We start from the raw sequence: 18,441 nt of genomic DNA, 5'->3' as shown, positions 1-18,441 counted from the left end.
TCTGTGTCTCCTCCTACGCTAGACCAGGTGGCACGCCCACTGTGGAGCTCTCTATTAAATATGGTTGGGGTCCCTTGACCCCAACTTCTCAGCTCAATTACCTGAACTTCATATCCACAGAAAAGATAACTCTACAAAACTCTCCTGTCCAGAGTGCTCTCCCCACTTCAGTCAGGGACTGTGACTCCTCTGTGTCACAGGACCATACTGGTGAATCTGAGGGCTTGTGGGAGGAGAGGGGAGAAGGACAGGAATCCCCAGACAGACAGCCGTTGGCACCAGTTTGAGTTTTCCATGGCTCACATGTTACCTGCAGAAAAATAAATCTGCTCTAAGTTATGGGTCCTACTCAGAAAAGAAAAAAATTCTAATATAGACTAAAGGTTCGAATTGCATTAAAGATATGGGTGGATTTTTCCCCCAAAATGCTCTTTTGAAATCAAATTCTTACAGCAGTCCAGCTTTGTATGTGAGTTAGCTGTGGCCTTACCTGTGAACACCTGCCCATTGTGTTGTCCCAACACTCTGGGGAGCGAGGCTGACTTCCTAGAAACTCCCAAAGCAAACCTCAACCGCCCTCCTGCAGCGATAAGCCAGGGAACTGGCAAAAAGAAGCATTGATCAGATGCAAGTGAGCCTGAGTTCAGAGCCAACTCCTCCCATGTGCGGGGTGGGACCACACAGACATTCCTGGCAGACATCCAGGTGCAACAGAAGCCAGGTCGCTTTCCAGTTCCTTTCCCTCAGCATGCTTTGTCTTTTGGACCTATCTATGGAAGGCAGAGAATTCTCTAAATACAATACACAGCAATAAAGACAAGGGTCAGCAACTAATTTTAACAAAGACGGGCACAAAAAATGCAGATTTCCAGTATTCGTGGGATCAGTGCCTCAACTAATTTGTGTGCTATAAAGAACACTTCGATTATAGCTCACCACATGATGGCCTCAACCCAAAGCTAACCCTGGAGCAATCGTGGATGAAGCCACACCACCAGGTAAACGTAGATGGCAAGAACTTTTTAGAAAGAACTGGCCCCAGAGACCTCTAGCAAGGGGGAATCTCTGCATCTGGTTTCCCGTGAAGAGATTCTTCTGGCATCCAAGTGCCCACAAGCATCGAACTGTACCTTGATTTTTCAAACAAGGCACACAACCGTCAGATGGCCTGAGACCAAGTCATGGCCACAGTTCGAGGAGACGAATTCTGATTTTTTTGCTGCGTCGTAACTGAGAAAGCCTTAGGCGTAGGTTTCCAATTCCAGCAAACTGAAGTGAGTAGAGGTTATTGTTTTTTTTCAAGTATAGTTCATCTTTTTATCAATGAATTTCAGAAGAGCCCTAATCACACAGGCCTCTAGGGATAAACAAATAAACAATTTACAAGAACGCCATGGAGGGATGATAAATGGAAACAAAGACACGTTCAGAAGACACTTTCCTTTTTCATTATTATCAAGGGCAGCTGTGACTAAGGTTGCCAATATAAAATGATTAAAATTAATTAGGGGGTCGATAAACGGCAGTTGTTGGAAGGAGGAAGGCAACTGAAGGGAAAATGAAGGCTCAGGAAGGCAACTTGAGGCAGAAAGCTATCTTGGCGGGAGGTGGGGAACTACCTTGGTGGCTCTGTGGTTAAGCATCCGACTCCTCATTTTGGCTCAGGGCATGATCTCACTGGTTTGTGAGTTCAAGCCCCGTGTCAGCCTCTGAGCTGGTGCCATGAAGCCTGCTTGGGATTCTTCTCCCTTTCTCTCTGCCCCTCCCCCACTTTCATGCCCACACTCTCTCTCAAAATAAATAAACTTAAAAAAAAAAAAGCTATCTCAGGGCAACTGGATTTGAATGAGGCAAAACAACAACAACAACAACAACAGTAGCCTTGAGAAAAAAGAACAGAATTGGCTGCTTCCTTCAGCCGAGTAGGGAGCTCAGATCAGGAAACACAATGCCTGCTCTTTCCAGCAGGAAGCTAATTGATCTTTTCTAAAAACTGCTGGTTCAAGAAATGGCGTCAAAGAAGAGGACTGAGCTGCAGAAGGAACAGCTCAAAGATTAAGAGGCACACTCTCAGCTCTGGAAGGGACAAGACTACACCGGTGCAGAGGTGGGCTGGGGCTGACCCAGGCTTTCAACCTAGGGCAGAAATGGCACTGATCATCCGAATTTCAAAAGAGCCCATGGGCCATCCTCTTTTTTTTTTTTCCTAACATTTATTTTTGAGAGACACAGAGGGACAGAGCGTGAGTGGGGGAAGGGCAGAGGGAGAGGGAGACACGGAATCTGAAGCAGGCTCCAGACTCCGAGCTGTCAGCACAGAGCCTGACACAGGCTTGAACTCACCAGCTGTGAGATCATGACCTGAGCAGGAGTTGGACCCTTAACTGACTGAGCCACCCAGGTGCCCCCAAAATCATCCTCTTAAGCAGAGAGCCCGAGAGCCACCTCCAGTAGCTGGCTCTGGTGCCTCAACCCTGACCCTCACCTCTACCAGCTGCTCTCCTTTGCACCCCCAGTCCACCCATTGTCAACTCTCCACGGGTGACCAGAGTGGTCTTCCTAAACATAGGTCTGTGTCTCTCCCCTGCTCCAGAGTCCCCATTGGTTTCCCATCCCATATAGACACCTCAAGGCATGCCCACCCTCTCTGCTCTCCTCTCCCACTGCCCCTGGCTCCTTCTTCCTACACCCCACTCGGCACCCTCTCAGCCCAGGGCCTTTGCACTGGCTATCCCTCTGCTAGGAACAATCTTCCTCCGATATACTCATAGCTCCCTTCCTCACTGTAACAGGCCTCTATGCAAAAGTCCCCTCATCAGAGGCACCTGGGTGGCTCAGTCAGTAAAGCGTCCGACTTCGGCTCAGGTCATGATCTCACAGTTTGTGAGTTCGAGCCCCATGTCAGGCTCTGTGCTGACAGCTCAGAACCTGGAGCCTGCTTCGGATTCTGTGTCTCCTCTCTCTACCCCTCTCTGCTCATGCTCTGTCTCTCAAAAATGAATAAATATTAAAAAAAAAAAAAAAACGGCTCATCAGAAGGGCATTTTGAATGAATCTTGGCAGGATTCTCGCTAAGAGAGTCGTGACCCCGAGGCATTTCTTTCCAGGAAGCAACTTTATTCCTGCTGGCACTGCTCACTTGGGTTCTTACCCAAAGAACTGAGCCCCAAATGCCACGTGGCATAGTTTTTGATATGGTTTTTACTTCTTTGTCTCCCGTATATGTTAGCACGCAAACATGCAGTCTGATTAAGTAGTCTCATGTTACAAGGTCATGAGGGATGTTGTCACATACGTGTATCACCAGGTTGCCTTGAGGTTTTTTTCTTTTTTGTTTTCTTTCCCTAGGGAGGGACCCTACCACACAGTGGCTGCTCACCCACCCGTGGCGGACACTCAGGACCGACCCCAGCGGGGTCTCCACCTGACTAGTGAACACAGGGTTGACATTTTTGCAAGTCTGCGTGCTCCCAGCTTACAGCTCTTTTCCAGGCAGCTTTACTGATAACAAGGCTGCCATTGTGATGTGTGTTTCTGTGTCTAGAAGAGGTGACACCTAACCTGAGTCTTAAAAATGAACAAGCGCTCTCCAGGCCACAAGGCAGGAGGCAGAGGCGGTGGGGAGTGCTCCCAGCAGAAGGACCAGCAGGGAAAGTCTCATGAGCACCGGGAAGCTAATGGGGTACGGATGCCTGAGGCAGCTTGGTGCTGCTCAGAACAACCTGACACCCTGACAGAGGGCGAGGGTCAAAGGCTAGTGCCAGCCCTGTCTGTCCAGTCCAGCAGCTGTGCTCTTCCAGATGCTGAATGCCACAAAGGTTAGATTCTTGGCATGGGGGGGGGGGGGGGGAGGCTGGGACGAGGGGGAAGGCAAACCCTTTACTGTGCCCTGTTAGTATCTTTGGAGTTTCTTCCATGCAAATGTATTCACATACAAATCACAATAGTTATCTTTTGGGGCAACTGGGTGGCTCACTGGGCTAAGCGGCTGACTCTTGATTTTGGCTCAGGTCATGATCTCGGGGTTCCTGGGTTCAAGCCCCACATGGGGCTCCACCCTGACCATGTAAAGACTGCTTGGAATTCTCTCTCCCCCCTCTCTCTTCCCCTCCCGTGCTTGCACATGCTCGCTCTCTTGCTCTCTCTCTCTCTCTCTCCCCCTCTCAAAATAAATAAATAAAACTTAAAAAATAGTTGTCTTTAAAGTTAATATTTAAGATCCCTCAGAGGAGGGGGGAAGAGGTGGAGGAAAAGGAATAACTGTGCCAGAACCCCCGGCACCCCGGCCATTACCGATCAGGCCCTCTCACAGCGAGGGGGGGGGGGCACTCGCCCCTTTGTAGGACGGCAATCCCCAGGTACACCTTGGGGCATTCTCCAGCCTCATTGCTCTGGGGACTCACCACTTCCATGGGATGCCCGGCCCAGCAGCCTACCTCCACCTCTAAGTCAAACCTGGTAACTGCCCCTGGGATATGAGCTGCCCCCTCTCTTCTGGTGGCACATTTCCAGCAGAGCGGACCTTTGGAATAAGTATGACCAGTGCCTTATCCCCTGAGCAGGAAGCCTGCTGAGCAGGAAGCCTGCTTTGGGTCAACTCTGCATTGCAACAAACAGTTACATTGCATAAGCTGCTGGCAGGCCCCACCCGGAGCCGACTGGAGAGCTCCTGACCAAAAATTATTCCTGGCTGAGGGGCCAATGAACCCCCACCCGTGAGCAAATTAAGAGTGTGCGTTGCTAAGGGAGCTGGCAGGAACACAACGGATCTGAGACTAGCAGGATGAAATCCCAAAAGGGGGTAAATCACGTTTGGCTCCAAAGAACCACGAGCACAGACATGCTACTGAGACCTGGGGAGGTGATGGTAGTTCACGGCAGCCGCGGTTACGATGGTCAAGGGAGAGCTTCACGGGGAAGTGACCCCAGCCTAAAGCAAGAGGTCACCCTGAAAGAGAGACTCCTGGAAATGCCCCGGGGGACAGGCCAGCTACAGCCAAGTCACTGCGCCTCTCTGTAAAATGTAGTAACAGCGGCCCCACCCTTATGGGAGTGCTTCGAAGGGTGAGAGCACATGGCAGGAGGACCGAGGTCCTGACGGCCGAAGAGCCCTCCAGACCCGGGGCGGGAGGGTGGGGACGGGGCACGGTGGACAATTCAGGAGACTTTGCACACGGCTGCCCTCCCCCTGGAGTGCCCTCAACCCCCTGCACCCACCCCTGAGCCCTTCCCTCCTGTCCGCCTAGACAGCAGCCCCCATCCTGAGGCAGCAGCAGGGAAAGAGTCATGCAGGTCAGTTCCAGGCGGCCCCCCACATGGGGCCGGAGGCCTGTCTGTTTCTAGGTGAGGAGGGGATCTAGACTATTTGACCTGAAACTCTGATTAGGATTTCCCCCTCCAGTGGAGGGAGGGGAAGCCCATTCAAGGTGGAGGTGAGGGAAGGTCACTGTGCCGGTCACTTGGTGCCCACAGGCAACAAAGAATCCATCACCCCGCATGACCCCATTGCTTTCCTTGCCCCATGCAACCCTTCTTCATTTATTTCTGGGGTTTCTCACCATGGCTTCTTCCAAGAAATTCTCAACTTCTTGTGGGCAGGGTCCATGTAACAAGAACTCACAGATGCTGAGCACACTGGCATAAGCGCTTTAGATTAACTTATTTAGTCCTCACCATGACAGACAGAGGATGCTGCATTTTAATGATGGGGAAACTGAGGCACAGAGCTCTGAGTGGCAGAGCTGAACCTCCTTCACCTTTGACTCCCCAGCACCTAGAGCAGTGCCCAGCATGTGAGAGATGCTCAGTACATATATATACACATCAATAAAGAAGTAGAGCATGTCTAAATTCCATCTGGAACATTCTAAGTACCAAGACAATGACTGAAGGTCTAGTAGATAACATTCAGTAGGAAGTTTCTTCTTTAAAGAAACTCCCCCAACTTGTGTCGGCTGTACCAACCAGATTCACTCCTTGTGCTTAAGGGAGGGGGCAAGGGGCTCAGAGTGCAACCAGCCCAATGGCCGGTGGGCCCGCCCTCCCTGGCTGAAACCGAATCATCAAATGCTCAGCCAAGCAATCAGCTTGTCAGGCCTTGCCGCCTCCTCTGAATCATTACTACAGCACTCTTGGAGCTGCAGAATGTTTGGAAATGAGTTGCCAGGCGACAAGCCTAGACCTCCTCACTAGCACTGAGAACCCGGTCCAGTAATAGCTGGGACAGAAAAGGACCAGCTCAACAAGGCCTACTGACTACCAAGGATGTGTTTTTCACCCTCTGCCCTTGGCTCACTATCAAAAGTGAGGAGACATCAAAAGGAAACAATGGAGTGGATTATCTAGGCTTACTTCTCTCTACAACCTATCAGTCCCCACCCTCCCAAAAAAGAAAAAAGAAGGCAACAGTTAGGATTCCAACGCGGAGCAACGCTCCACGGAAAATTAATTATACCTCGTGAAAAGCAATGCCAAAGGAGAACTATTTTCTAATTAGCTGTATTAATTCCTTTTCAAAACAGGACCAGATACCTACATCTCCTCAGAAAGCCACCAGCAACATACAACCGTAGTCACATTAACGGCAAACGCAACGTTCTGCACATGCCTGATGTTTTTCCACTAGAAAAGACCGCTGCTCCCACCGCCATCACCACCCCCACCTCACAGTTAAAAAAGGGCACAAGCACCTGGCATCCAAAATTGAGACAGCAACAACCCACAGCTGCAGAAGGGAAGCTTTGCCGAGCAAGGCAGAGAAAGGGCCAGAGTGCCCCCTGGTGGCCACAGGGCTGCCCTTCCTGCAATCAGCGGGAATCAAGGCTGAGCCACTTTCTTTCAACTTCCAGCTCCCAAATCATCGTATATTCAAAGAAATTAATTCAGGAGTAGAAACTCATTTTTACAGGTGAAGTGAAGGAATGTAAGGAGGACGTGAATACCAATAAGTGCCAACTGAAGGAATTTTCAGTAAGTTAGGGAGCACCACGTTCTGAATGTATATGTCTCCACAGCTATCAGATCCAGCTATCTATTCCAGCACATTCCACACGTGTTTATTCTTGTGCATCTACAGCCCTCCCTAAATCACCTTCATTGCAATGATGGAACTCAATGGCTCCCAAGGTCACGCCCAAGAACAAACGCTTTCTGGGAACCATCATTTCATTTGGGTTCATTTGGAATCTATCTTTCTCCTAAGTTTCATTCCCTGGGCCATGCAGGAGGCAAGTGGTTAAAAAAAGAAAAAGGTCTACAGCAAAACCCGGATCCTGGAAAACGGCCCCACTGCCTCCCTTTCCTGCCTTGGGGTTTCAGGCCGTCCAGACTGCTGCTGTCCCGGGCTGGACAACTCTCTGCTGTGGGGCCATCCTGGGCACAGGAGGAAACTAGCAGCATCCTGGCCTCTATGCACTCGATGCCAATAGCATCCCCACCCCAGTGTGATGCCCCAAAATGTTTCCAGATATTGCCCAATGTCCTCTGGGGACGAAAGTACCCCCACTTGAGAACCACCGTCCTGACAATCACTTCCTCTCTCACGGCTCCCAGCCTCTCAGAGCACCTATGTTAATCTCCTCTTAACTAAGAAGGAAGATTCAGGAGTAAAAGCCGCATAAAGGGAACTTTAGGGGCCTGCGCTGCAGGGATGATTTCAGTAAAACAGGAAATCAGGCCTCTCCATTTGCAGCTCAACAAGAAGGCCCAGATCCTACCTTCAGGATGATTAGCCAGGAATGTACCCTTTGAGGATGTTAATAATAGATCTACCAGTTATTGAACAGTTAATATAACAGGCGCTCTTCCAAATATGTTTTTCCCAATTTTTCCTACCAAGATATAATTTACATAAAGCATCTTCAGTATTTTTCATGTATGTATTAATTAATCCTCACAACCCTATTCGACAAGTACTTCTAATAGCCCCAGTTTACAGTGAGAATACTAAGGCATAGACAGGCTAGACAACTTGCCCAAGCTCCCACTGCTATTCCGTGCAGGGATGTGGGTAAGAACACAGCCAGCCTACCCCGCTGTAACATCAGAGCAGAATTACGACAGCAAGGGTAACACCACCACACCCACTAGGGCTGCTGTGGATACCATGTGCAATTACCACACACTGAGCACCTACATGTTTCTTACTTTCTTCCAAGGTCCAGAACCCTTTGAAGGAGAATAATGAAAGCAAAGGAATTCTCCCCAGGAAGAATCCACTTATGAGCACAAACCCACAAATACAATTTTGCACACAGTGGCAAGGGCTTCTGCAGCCTGTGAAACTATCCACAGGCTTCCGGTGAAACATCAGACATAATATACTCCAGACTCCATGCTACATGTTTCATACAGCTTATTCAGAATCCTATAAGCAGGTGGTATTTCACTTCTTTTGGGGGATTGGGAAACTAGTTCAGAGAAGGTAAAGCATTTGCCCAAGGTCACACAGCTCTTCAACAGCAGCACTGTGGTCAGCTTGGCCCCAGTGTTCTTTCCACCCCAAAAGGCTGCCTTCTCAACTCAATTCGTCTGCAACCACCCACACTGGAACACTATAAAAATAAAGGATGCGGGGCGCCTGGGTGGCTCAGTCAGGTAAGTGGCTGACTTCGGCTCAGGTCATGATCTCACGGTCCGTGCGTTCGAGCCCCGTGTCGGGCTCTGTGCTGACAGCTCAGAGCCTGGAGCCTGTTTCAGATTCTGTGTCTCCCTCTCTCTGACCCTCCCCTGTTCATGCTCTGTCTCTCTCTGTCTCAAAAATAAATAAACATTTAAAAAAAAATAAATAAAGGATGCGTAAAGTACAGAACGGATTTATATGTCTAAGCTTCCAGCAGCACTGGTGATAGAAACTTGGTAGTGACCATGTAAAAGGGGCTGCTGGTCACTCAGAATTAAAACCTTAAGGTGACATTTGCTTCTCACAAAGGTTATTTCACCTTCTACCAACTCTGTAAGACAGCGTCTTTTCTTTTTTTTTAAATTTTTTTTTTTCAACGTTTTTTATTGATTTTTGGGACAGAGAGAGACAGAGCATGAACGGGGGAGGGGCAGAGAGAGAGTGAGACACAGAATCGGAAACAGGCTCCAGGCTCCGAGCCATCACCCCAGAGCCTGACGCGGGGCTCGAACTCACAGACCGCGAGATCGTGACCTGGCTGAAGTCGGACGCTTAACCGACTGCGCCACCCAGGCGCCCCAGACAGCGTCTTTTCAAAGCAGTCCACAGGCATCCGGGCACTCACACAAATATCACCCTGCCTCTTTCCAAATGGCCATGCCTCCATCATTGGCCAATACCTGGCCTAGAGTAGAAAAAGCTACGGGCCAAATATCAATGTCAGTGTGTTTGTGCTTGCTAGCGTACCTAGCCAAAGGTCATGCAAAGTCAGCTCGATGGTCAGCACATTTGCAAAGGAGACAGTCGGCATGGGGAGAATGACGAGGCCTACCTTTGACCGCAGAGCAACAAGCCCAACCAGACAAGATACTAGAAACATCCAGACTTCCACAACTTGGGTTTCATGGCTGCAAAGAAGAACACAGGATCATGACTCCCTTCCCAGAATAAGATGGTGAGAAGGACAAGGAATCTTTGAGTGCAGTCTCCTCCATGTCAAAGCTGGGGAAACTGAGGCACAGAGAGATCAAGGGACCCACTACTATCAGAGTCAGTATCAGAACCAAGGTTTCCTGATTCTCAAGGTAGTGCTCCCTCTATACCACCGGCTGTCTCCTCCCTGATGGGGGCAGGGGGTATCACTCGCCCCCGTGTGTAACTCACAGTCTTGGGCTCATGCTGCAAGACCAAGCTAGAGATGCAGGAGTGACAGGGAACTGGCTTTCTGGTCATTCCTGCAGAACTCTTTCGAAAGTTTTCAGGTTTGTTAGAACTCAAATAAACACCAGTCCATTCCTTCATCCACTCCACTAAGGTCTCCTGAGCCACAACGCCCTGTCAGGCAGGATTTTAGGCATTGGGATGCGGGCTGTGAGTGAGCAGGCAAAGTGTCTGCCTTCAAGGAGCTCACATCCCCATGGAGACATGCAAAGCCAATGAACAGTATATTCAGGTTTCAGATCGGGAAGGTTTCGAAAACCTGGAATCAGCGGACTGAAAGAACAGCACGGGTGGTGCAGGAAAAGGTCTTCCAGATGAGTGGTCGGGGAGGGAAGCCTCTTTGAGGGGGAACATCTCAGCAGACCAAATGCTTTCCTCTGAGGGCGGAGCATTCCAGAAGCCGTGGGATTCCAGGAGCAGCAAGGAGGGAGAGAGGAAATCCCGGCCCCACCACATCCTGGCACTCAGGCCTCCAGCGGCATCTCTCGGCCTATTGCTTCAACTACGAACAGAGGCCAAGAGGCCTGCCTGCAGGGATGCTGTGACAATTAGGCAATAATGTAAATAAAGTCTGGGTCACAGGAGGCAAAACAAGGGAGGAGACAGCATACTATGAACCTTTCCCAGGCACTCCTCAAAGGAAGTTGTCCCAGAGAACAGTCTGAACTCAGGAATGGATCTGCTATCTGAAGCCAGAGTGGCTGAGGTCACCTGGAAAGAACTAGGAGGGAACTGGCAGGGACCAGGCTCACAACTCTAGAGGTTTGGGCTCTAACTAGGGTTCAGAGCTTGAACCGTTGGGGCTAATAAATGGGCTCCCAACTGACCCCCACAGAGGGTCTCCAGAAATAATTCTAGAAAGAACTGACATCCCTCCAGAGATGCCTCCCAAACATCATGAGATGATGCTGGACACTCATGGTGATTCTCTCACCGTCCTCTGTCTCGACCCGGTCCCCAAGCCCTGCCAGGCGATGACCAGACTCGGGAACCCAGAACGGCAACACTCACCATGTGTGGAGGCTCACAAGCATTCGACAGGGTGCTCATCCCATGTAATGCCTGGTTCAGCACTCGGGTTTCCTGCCATCCTATGTCAGTGCATTTAACCCTCAGAATGGCCCTAAGAAGCCAGTGTAAGTGTCTTCATTTTACACGTGAGAAAGTGGGCCCCAGAGAGTCTGGGGGGAGAAAAAAGAAAGAGAAAGGGAAGCCTAGCCAAGGAAGCACTGGAGCGGGGGCCAGACCCCAGGAGGGTGGCTCTGGGTCGCACCCCCCCAACAGCTCTCTGGCAGCACTTAGCACACCACTGTGTTATGGGTGTCAGTGCACAGGACTTAGGGCACCAACTGTGGATTTCTGGCAGCTTGAAAGAGTGGGGACACGGACGTCAACTCAGGAGTCCCCGCCCTGCGAGGCACAGGGGAGGCCCTTCATGAGCCACCAAGCAAGAAAGGGCCATCAGGGACTTACAGGGAGGACTGGAGGGCGTACTACTGAGGATGCCTTATGTAGCAGACGAGCTTTCCAACCTGCCGTTGGCAAGAGCAAGCAGGAACAGTCACATCACTCTGCTTAAGACCCTCCACCAGTTTCCCACTGCTCTTGAGATAAAATCAAACTGAGGGCTGTCTCCAGCATCCTTGGCTCGGGCCTCCCCTCTCCCCGCTACCCAGCCAAACTTCCAACATCACTGCCCGCCAGCAAAGCTCCACAGTCCCCTCACCCTGAAGGCCTCAGCTCTGCCGTCACCTGAGACCAATTTCTCTTAATAACACACCCTAAAACAGGCCCCTTTCCAGCACTTGGAGATTTGCAAGCCAAGTTCATGTGTCTGTTAATGTCGCCACTGTCCATCTTCCCTCTGGCTGGCAATTCCTCGGGGCAGGCTTTTGGCTCCTTGCTCACTGACTTACAAGCCAAGGTTAGCACGGGGAGGTGGGGGCTGTCAGCATGTTCTTTGGCCTCCTCCCTGAGCCACACGGCCAACGCCATGAACAGCAAACAGTGCTCTGTGCCCCCTCCCCATTTCTTCTCCAAATCAGGCAGAACAGCCAATGGGAGGACCAGAGACCCCAAAACAAAGGATAGAAACAAAAAGTGAGGTGGGGGGTTACAAATGTAATACAAAAGCATGGAGAGGGGCTGCCCCTCCGAGGAATGCACAGCCACCCAACCTCAAAGTCCCATTTTTCCAGCTCTTAAAGTAGCAGATGCATTAAACTATTCCCAAGTACGGCCAGTGAAGCGTCAAGAAACCGGCGGCTGTTTACCAGCTGTCACCTACTGGCAATGTGGTAACTGAGGACACAAAATGACTACTGGTAACAAGCCCATAAGTAGGGGACTCACCTGTGGCCCACTCATGACACATCCCACAAAGAAACTTACCACAAAGGAACACATAAGCAGAAAAAAATCAGTTACTACAAGCCTGGTACTTCTCATTGTTTCCTAACAATGAGTGAAGAAACTCAGGGCGCCTAGGTGGCTCAGTGGCCTAGGCATCCGACTTCGGCTCAGGTCATGATCTCACGGTTCGTGGGTTTGAGCCCCACGTCGGGCTCTGTGCTGACAGCTTGGAATCTGGAGCCTGCTTGAGATCCTGTGTCTCCCTCTCTCTCCGACCCTCCCCTGCTAGCACTCTGTAACTCTCTCAAAAGTAAAATAAACATTAAAAAAAATGTTTAAACGAGTGAAGAAACTCAGTGCAAAAACAACAAACGAAAATACCTGGCTGGTGCACTCCTCCCACCCAAACAATCCAGTAAACCAGAATATTACAGCCATTCAGCAGGATAATCAGGGAGATGAAGAGGGGGAAAAGGCCCAGGGAATAATGTTAAGAAAACAGAATACAAATAGGCTCAGTGATAACAGCTGCTATTTACCGACTGTCAGCTCTGACCCAGATACTCTTAGCAAATGATGGGTGTTCGTGGCATCCCTGGGTTTGGATGACAGACCCCAAGAGGTTCGAGACCACCCAGGAGAGCCTGGGGAACTGGGCAGCCTGGTTTCAGAGCGTGCCCTCCTGGCGAGGACAGCACGTCGCCCACCGAAGCAACAGGCAGGCAGCGGTTCTCACCCTGTGCAGCCCTGCGCGCCCCAAACCCAAACAAACACAAACGTAGCTGCAGAAATGGAAATGCCTAGACAGAACTGCGGGTGTTTTGGTGCGCTCCAGACTGCGTTTACTACTTCACTAAATAATTAATTCCTCCTAAGAAGCCTATGTGTGCTCTTAAGTGCCAAAGGGCCTGCAGAAAGGGCAGTAACGTGGGCCTGGACACAGCATCCTCTCTTGGGCACTTAATAGCAACAAGCCAAAAAGCCAAAAAGCCCAGGACAAAACCCTCTGCCATTTCAGAGGCATCCAAGAGGGGAAGGCTGCTTGGCAGGGGGCCTGACCGAGGATTAAGTACTCCAGTTCCGTCACAGTGTCCAGACAGCCGCCTATATCGACCAGGAAAAGAAGCGGGGAAGCCACTTGGCAGGATGTGAGGGAAACGCTCCCTGCTTCACAGAGTGGAGCTGGGGCCCCTCGGCCAGGCTCTTCAGGGTTTTCGGGGGTCAGGCATCTCCCCTGAGTGGAGTCATGTGTGCTTCACACGCTGGGATGCAATCTTTGATCTGGAGTTGGACAGCTCCTGGGACACCATTCTTGGAACTCCCCAGGACTGCAGGTGTTCCCCCACCCCCACCCCCAGCCAGAATTCATATGTGAAGCCCTAACTTTCAATGGGACTATATTTGGAGGTAGGGCCTTTAAGGAGGTAATTAAGGTTAAATGGGGTCCTAAGGGTGGGGCCCTAATTCAGCAGGACTGGCGTCCATATCAGCAGAGGAAGAGACACCAGGGATGCATAGGCAGATGGAAAAGTCTATCTGCAAGGCAAGGACAGCGGGCTCGCCAGGAGCCATCACAGTCACCTGGACTCCCAGCCTCTTGAACTGCAAGAGAGAAGTTTGTTTTCAGGCCGCCCAGCCTGTGGCGCTTTGTTAGGACCACCCCGGCTGGCACCTAGCTGACACCCTGGACACCTGGACAGGCTCGCGCTTCTCATTTTTCTACGATGACACAATGCCAGAGGCAGGATGAGGTGGACGTAAGGCAAACCCACCTTCCATCCAATATTTCCAAGAATCCCAATCTCTCATCTGGAACACACACAGGCAACCCAGTGCTGCATCCAGAAGGCTCATTGAAATTTGCCGCCACCTCAGCAAACAGAGCCCCCACCCCCTGCCCCAGGAAGCACACGTTCACCCCCCACAAAGTACCAAAGGTCCAGATGCGGGTGTGGTGACATATCTCCTCCAAGATTCGAGTTATAAACTCTGGGTAAGTCCCTACTTGCCAAAGATCCCAAATAGTAAACTCAATTTACATTTCTGGAAAACCGTATGAGTAAAAACAAAGAAAACAGCCTAAATCTCAGCCATCGGTGCAACTCCAGTGTGTTCATATGGACGACCGTAGTCCCAGTGCACACGCAGGGCCAGCTACTTCCTCTAGCACAAAGTGGCTGAGGGAGACCCACAGGCCAGCCGGCAACGCAGCCTGGGGTCAGCCGTGATGGAGGGACTTCATCCCAGGAAACAGGAAACCCCCTTGAAAGCACAGTGCTGAATAGCTGCTGGGGTGCATGGAGATGCCTGCACCCCAATAAAGCGCCCACAGCAAGGGGCCTATGAAGCCTGGTATTTGTGTCCGCGATCTCGAGGTCGCTGTTCTTTGCAAAGCAAACGTACACTCTTTGGAATGGACACGCCTCAGGGCCAGAGTGAAGTCTCGTCCCTCTACTTGAGGTGTGAGCCATACAAACAGAGAGCACTGCAGATGCAGAAAGACAAGGCATGAGGTCACGGGGACTCAGAGAAGGCACCTTCTGTCCCTTCTCAATCCTTCTGGTTACTTCCAGGAAAAAGATCTGAGTTTAGCACTAGGATATTCCCAACACTCTCCTTCTGCTGCTCACTCACTCACCTCTCTTTTTAACAATGGGAGGGGGTCTCAGACAGAAGCTGGGACAGGCAATGACATGCAGGCCAACTTAACATTGGTTCCTTTCTGCTGTCTTTATTTTCAGTTAATTGCTATTTAAGTCAACTAATAGTGACTCTCCATTTACTACAATCATGGTTATTATATGGTATTATTATTGGTATTTTTTTAATTTTTACATTTATTTATCTTTGAGAGACAGAGAGAGACAGAACACAAGTGGGGGAGGGGCAGAGAGTGAGGGAGACACAGACTCCAAAGCAGGCTCCAGGCTCTGAGCTGTCAGCACAGAGCCTGATGAGGGGCTCAAACCTGCAAGAACTGAGAGATCATGACCTGAGCCGAAGTCAGACACTTAACTGACTGAGCCACCAAGGCGCCCCAGAAATTTCCCTTTTTAAATAAAGGCACTCATCTTTTCCTAAGTGCACCCAATTAAAAAAAAATTACAGGGTAAATACTAGGGGTAAATAAATAACTGAAATTTGAAAGCCAGAGACTTTACTGTTCTCCTAGCCCATGTGCCCCACATGTATAGATCTATAAATATCCGCCCAGCTGAACTCAAGCCTGAGAAGTGCCATAATGAACTGCACATTTTCACTGAACAGAGTGAGACTGGTCATTCCCACCAACCAACCTTAGAGAGTTTGCTCATTTCCTTCTTCATCCCTGACTTGGCAGTGCTGGACGTCTCCCAGACCCTACTCTTCCTTCCTTCCTTAGCAATGAAAACCCTAATGGGGGCAGGAGGGTGGGCATTGCCTCCCTAAGCAATGAAAACCCTAATGGGAGGGGTGGGGAGCACTGTCTCCATAGCAGCAGAGGAGGCCATGGGACTGATGTTGGTCATGCCAATGGGATACTGTGTGCACTTCTAGGAAGGGTCCTTACAGCTGGGAGCGGGCATCACCTTTTTTGTACCATGGACCCGTTCTGCAGTCTGGTGAAGCCCAAGGACCTCTTCTCAGAAAAAGATTTTCAAATACATAAAATAAAACACACAAGACTTCAAAGGAACAGATTATACTGAAATAGGATTATCAAAATGTAAAAAATAAAAGTGATATAATAAATACATAGAATTCTTTATCATCACATTAAAAAAAACACCCTATTTTCCAGCAGAAACAATATTCTGAGATTTTTTTTTTTCATGTTGCAGCTCTCACAGGGCCTATGACTTCTATCGGTGATAAAGTCACCCATTCTGCTAACATGACTATGGTTTCTATGGTTTGCTGGTACTTTCATAATGGAAGGAAATGTAAATTTCAGTCAGTGGCTAGAGGAAAAAGTTGAATCCTACCTATGGAAATGGAGGAATTCTCTCCTTTGCTCCCTCTTCCTTTCTGCTACCTGGGATGAGACTGGGAAGGCTGGAGCTAAAATAGCCATTTTGGACTATGAGACAAGATGGAGGGAGTTCCGGTCTCTGACGAACATGGAGCCACATACCAGCCCCAGCCTGCCTACTTCTGGAAAGAGAGATGAATTTCTATCTCCTTAAGCTACGGTTGGCTTACTCTTTACTATATAAAGCCACACAAACCTAATCTTGTTGTATCTCTAATACGTTCTTCCCAGGGCTAAGGTTCGAAACTGTTTGAACCTGATCTTTAACAACCTTCATACTTAAGAGATATGCTCTTTCCTATTTACAAATATGACTCCTCCGGAGCTACCCAATTAGCACAGTTCCTCTGTGGTTGACAATCGTACAGGGGGCAAATCCCCAAACCCCTCAATATTCAGTGCTGCTCCAGCTCTGAAGCGTCCTTTAGAGTGTGCACACGCCCAAACATCACATCATTAACCACAGCTCAGGAAGCTTAGAACTGCACAGCACATTCAGACCACGGACACACACACCTGACTTCATCCCACATCTCACAAAGTCCACACTCACACAGGAGCAAGCACAACGGTACCCCACTGATGTGCAGGTCCGAGAGTCACCCGGCATTGGCGGAGGAGACTCAGCAACTTACTAATTGTCATCAACTCTGGCACCGAGGAGGAAGGTAGCATGCTGCTCAGGAGGTCTCCCTGGCCAGGAGGACCAGCTTCCACACTGGGAAAAAGCAAACAGAAGGAAGTTACACTCAGACACTCAAAATATACAACCTCACCCTTCCAAGAACTAGCAGGTACTCAGTGTTTTTAGGTACAACCACCAGAAGGCACAGGAGGCAGCCCTTCAAAACCGCAGTCAGCCCTCTTCATTCACGGACTCCCTATTTGCAAATCTGCTTACTCGCTGACGCTGATTTGTGTCCCCAAAATCAATAGTCAGTATTCTTCTAAAACAAACAGCAGGGGCGCCTGGGTGGCTCAGTCAGTTATATGTCCAACTTCAGTTCAGGTCATGATCTCATAGTTTGTGGGTTCAAGACCCATGTCAGGCTCTGTGCTGACAGCTCGGAGCCTGGAGCCTGCTTCGGATTCTGTGTCCTCCCACCCTCTCTCTGCTCTCCCATGCTCATACTCTGTCTCTCTCTTTCTCTCAAAAACAAATAAAACATTAATTTTTTTTTTTTAATAAACAGCAAAAAGGACTCTGCACCTATATGGACCTGGTGACACCCATCCTGACAATGTACTAACTGTACAGGAACTGACAGGTGGTGTCACTGTCACAGAGAAGAGCTCCGTTGACTTAGGGAGAGACAGTAAAACCAAGCATGGTTTGAGGTGATCAGTGACTCCCACCCTGGGGCTGAGGTTGAAAATGCAGATGTGATCTACCCCTACTCTCAAGTTTGCACTAAATTAAAACCATGAAGAGAGAAAAAGAAACAACTCTAAGAACCACAAGGATCGTGGTGGCATTAGGGAGACTTTAGTGTCCATCCGAGTTCTGCTACCAAACATCCAATGACTTTGAGCAACTCCGTTTCCCTTTGAGATACTTTTATTTGAACATCAGAAAACTGACACGGTGCTTACTACTCTATTCTGGTCGAAGCACTTCTCAAACACGTGAGAGCTAAGTGGCTCAAGTATTACATAATGTTAAACTTGTGTAATATTGTGACCAAATGTTAAAATCCAGTAAATGATGTTAGAAGAGGTACCCAGATATGGCCCCTAAATCATAAAAAGTAAAGGAGGTACACAAATGAAGTTTGGTAAAATACTGTTCCTCACACTCTGACGTCCTTGGCAATTTCCCATTCTAAACCTGAACATTAATGTGAAATAAGGCCTTGACCTTGAATCCTGGCAGGTGCACTCCTACCTTCAAAAAAGAATAAAAGGCACAGCTGCGAACAGGACAACTCAATCCCAAAGGCAATTTGGTTTCTGAATACTAACCTGTACCCGAGCCCAGGCTCCAGGAGAATGTGGTCCTCCAGTCCTGTCCTGTTCTCCAGGCTTCCTAGGGGGTCATCTGTGCACAGAGAGCAGTGGCAGCAAGAAAGTCAGCAGTCTGTTTTCATTTCATTTTCTCCATGCGGCAAGGACACGTTGCGGACACTGGCTCCTCTCTACATCAGTCGACTTACAAATGTTTCCTGGCCTGCACGCGGGATTTTAATCTGCTACTTCTTTTGTTCTTTTGGCCAGAATCTCAGATTTGGCACCAGTC

General features: G+C 49.5%; 1 pseudogene; it reads right to left on the bottom strand.

Moving 5' to 3' along the window:
• Window positions 1-18,441, bottom strand: part of LOC131511034 (protein shisa-9-like) — a 126,941-nt pseudogene that overhangs the window by 81,501 nt on the left and 26,999 nt on the right.

Source organism: Neofelis nebulosa, chromosome 4 (genome assembly GCF_028018385.1).
Source record: "Neofelis nebulosa isolate mNeoNeb1 chromosome 4, mNeoNeb1.pri, whole genome shotgun sequence".
NCBI lineage: Eukaryota > Metazoa > Chordata > Mammalia > Carnivora > Felidae > Neofelis > Neofelis nebulosa.
Note: the sequence above shows the minus strand (reverse complement) of the source record. Positions and strands in the feature narration are given on the sequence as shown.